The following is a 4,001-nucleotide window of genomic DNA, read 5'->3' on the forward strand; positions in this document are numbered from 1 at the left end:
CNTNCTTTGATCTCTTTATGCTCCAAGGGCCTGGCCTCAGGGTTAGCTCCTGTTTGTCTGTATTTGCACCCTCTCCTCTGTGTCTTCCCAGAAGAGCAGACAGCCCCTGTGGGGACCAGTCATGACCACCTGAGAACAGCCTGGTAATCTGATCTGAGCTGAAACGTGTCTGGTTAAACATAAGGGTAAGGTTGGTGCAATGAACTTGACACCACACTGGTGGGTCACTGGGGACAGCTCAGGGAGAATCAGGGCTCTGCCATCCTACCCCACCTAGTCAGGTCTGGGTTGGGAAGCAGGCTTGAAAGAGCAGCTTTTCCAGTGAGTGGCCGTTCCCACGTTGGCAAAGCCCTCCCCTCTCCACATCCTCTCTCTTCTTCCTTAAAGACTAAAAAGAATTCTTAATGGTACCACCAAGCACTGCTGATACGGAACCCTGAGGCCTTTAGGGGTTTAAGGAGACCTTTCTGATGAGGTGGAGTTCACAAACTGAGGATGAGAAGGGGACAGGAGGGTGAAAGCCTGGGGGGACACTGCTGGGGTTGACACAGTATGGGGAGTGAGGGTGACAAATGTTAAAGTTGGGGTTCAGTGTCACCCACCAGAGGACATCCCTGGGACACCATTCATCCAGAATGGCCCAAAGTGGATCAGATGTGCTGGTCAGGCAGTGAGTGCTAGTGGAGGCTGTCCTGGCCCCAGGTGAGCAGCAAAGCTTCCTGTGGTGCTAGGTGGAGACTCATGGCTGCTTCCACATTGCACCATATGTAGCAGAGTAGTGGGCACTCTTGGCCCTTTTACACAAGGGGACACATGCTACGTTCATCCTTTTGAGTCTCTCTTCTCTTGCTTACTATGACACCTTCCAGTCACGTCTGTTTTCTGAAAATGGCATGATTTTATTTTTTCTCTCTCTGGCTGAAGAATACTCCATTATGTGTGTTTAACGCATTTGCTTTATCCATTCTGTGCTTGAGCAGTTCAGCTGATTCCATAAGGTGGTGACTCGGTTCCTGTGAGTATTGTCTCGATGAACAGGGTATACAGGTAGAGGGATGTCCATGGCGGACCNTGGGCACAGGCAGAGGTGAGCCAAGTGGGAACTAACTCTGAACCCACAACCCCACACAGGAGGCTTGCCAGCGGGATCTGCAGATGAAGAAATGAATGTGGCCATTTCTGTCTTTTGTCCATCCATTCTCTGAGCCATACTCCTTCAGCCTGTGCCATTTGAAACCAGAAAGAGGCCCTGGCCACAGGGGTGGGTCATGGAGCAAACAAGTGGGTGCCAGGACTGACTGCCCACCCCTGAGGCACCGTGCGTGGGGAGTCACATTGCTACAGGACAGATGCCACATTTCAGGAGCAAATCTGTTCCTTGATAGACAGGTTTTGTCTTTTTCAGTTCTTTCCCCAATGTCTGTTGCCAGTCTGCCTGCCTTTTAATTCTGTCTGGATCCTTAAAGGGGCAGATGCTCTGCCCAGTAGGTGTCCTTAGTATTTTTAGCTTTCTAGGTGCTCCTTGCAAGATAGCCAGGTGGCAAGTAAGAAATGCTCTCAGAAGGCAGGGGCCAGCATCTTACCACCCCACCAGCATCTCAACAGCTTTTCAGGCAACAAATTCCCACCCTTGGTTTCAGGAAACTAAACTGCGGTCTGATGAGGAACAGGGCGGAGGGGAGCTTGCTGAATCTCAGAAAGTCGACTGGATTTATGGGTTCCCAAGCACTGAGCATGTGGTCCAAGAGGACATGACGGGCTCCCGTGGGTTTAAGAACCCTTCACAAATCCACTCCTGCTGAGGTAGCCATGGTGGGCCCCAGGCTGTCACTTTATTTTCTCAAGACAGAAACGATTACAACCATGACTGGAAGTTTCTCCGCCTTGACATGCCTCCTTGGTGGGAGGTTCTGTGGGTCCTGGACCANGGCCATGGTAGCAGATGGGCCGTGAGTGGCATAGCACATGCAGCCCACAGTGTAAGCACTGCTGTACCAGCAGCCAAGGGTATTGACAGAAGCTGGGCCCTGTCAGCAACATGGTGTGTGACCCAATCTGAAAGCCTCGTTGCTCTCAGCTCTTCTGTCATCCCTCAGGAGATGAGGGAGGGAGGCGTGGGATCCGAAGGGATGGGTGTGAGGCTGGCAGTGTGCTTCGGGGGTGGGGTTTGAGCCTCTTCCTCCTGAGGGAGACAGTGCCATTCCTGTTGGTCCTGGCTGTGAAGAGGGCCAGTAACTCAGTCTCCTTTAATGATGATTTTGGCCTGAGCTTTACAAGTGTTCTGAAACCTTCTGACCTATGCTTAGTTTCCACGAGATACAGAAAGTCTGGGGCCGGTGCTGTTGCATCTGCTCCAGGGGGCTCAGGACCCAGACACACCTAATTCTGTCATCCTGGTGTTCGTAGACCAGCTCTCAGGACCACTTCACTCTTCCTGTTGGCACCATTGTCCTAAGAGTAGCATTTCCCAGCCTGCTCACTGTGGCCAAAGAGCTACTACAGTGAGAGGAAGAGGAAGAAAGGAAGGAAACCGGGTGTTTTATTCCTCCTCACTTAAGAGGAGGCCTTCTGATGACCAAAGTATGGATTCTTTGGTCCCCCTTACAAGGGGGAACAAAATACCCATGGGAGCAGTTACAAAGTGTAGAGCAGAGACTGAAGGAAAAGCCATTCAGAGACTGTCCCACCTGAGGATCCATCCNATATACAGTCACCAAACCCAGTCACTATTATGGATGCCAACAAGTGCTTGCTGACAGGAGCCTGATATAGCTGCCTTCTGAGGGGCTCTACCAGTGNCTGACAAATACAGAGGTGGATGCTCTCAGCCAACCGTTGGACTGAGCACAGGGTCCCCAATGGAGGAACTAGAGAAAGGACCCAAGGAGCTGAAGGGGTACAGCATCATAGAAGGAACAACAATATGATGAATCAATCAGTACCCCCAGAGCTCCCAGGGACTAAACTACCAACCAAAGAGCACACATGGAGGGACCCATGGCTCCAGCCACATATGTAGCAGAGGATGGCCTTGTCAGTCATCAATGGGAGGAGAGGCCCTTGGTCCTGTAAAGGTTCAATGCCTCAGTATAGGGGAATGCTAGGGCCAGGAAGAGGGAGTGGGTATGTTGGTGAGCAGGGGCAGTGGGGGAGGGGATAGGGGGTTTTCAGAGGGGAAACCAGGAAAGGGGATAACAATTGAAATGTAAATAATGAAAATATATAGTAGTAAAAAACGAATACAGTAAGAGAGAGACAGACAGACAGACAGACAGAGAGACAGAGAGACAGAGAAGACCTTCTGTCTCAGCATGCATGTTCCCATGATGGTGTGGGCTCTCCATTTCTTCTCGGTTAAAGCTGGCACATCCTACCCATGGGTTGTTCTCCAGGAGCACAGTCATAGCCACCCACATCCTCATGGACTGCACAAATGATGGAGTACAAAGAGGAGACCGGGATGATGGAATAGTGGGGCAGCTCAGAGTTTGTAAGTACAAATGATAAGCCTGCGGTCAGGACCGACCTGATCCAGGAAAGTAGCAGCTCCTCACTGTCCTCATGGACCAAACACCCAGGTACACCAGGGACTTGGTTAGATATTAATAGGCTTGGTGACTGTTGCTGACGGACCCCTTTCTTGTTATCAGCACCTTTTAAAGCTGAGCACACCAAACTTCAGGACTCTGGTATTTAATAAAAACTGGGACCTCAGTTATGTTTGATCCTGGGTAGAGTCATGGCATTTTGAGGCTCACAGAAGGTTATCCATGAGCAAGTATCTAAACCTGGTAAGACCACACTANCTTGGCCAGCGTTTCCAGCGAAGAACAAGGAGTGAGCACTGTCTCCTTCCAACGNGTCAGTCCGAACGGACCCGTCAATCATCTGGACAGGAAATCACCCCTCAGGAAAGCTGTTCTAGAGACTATGAGTGCTAGGAAGGAAGTCCATCTAAAACGCAGGTCGAAGTAGGGACTGCTCTGGCCACCATCTACCTT

This window comes from Mus caroli, chromosome 2 (assembly GCF_900094665.2).
Source record: "Mus caroli chromosome 2, CAROLI_EIJ_v1.1, whole genome shotgun sequence".
Lineage (NCBI taxonomy): Eukaryota > Metazoa > Chordata > Mammalia > Rodentia > Muridae > Mus > Mus caroli.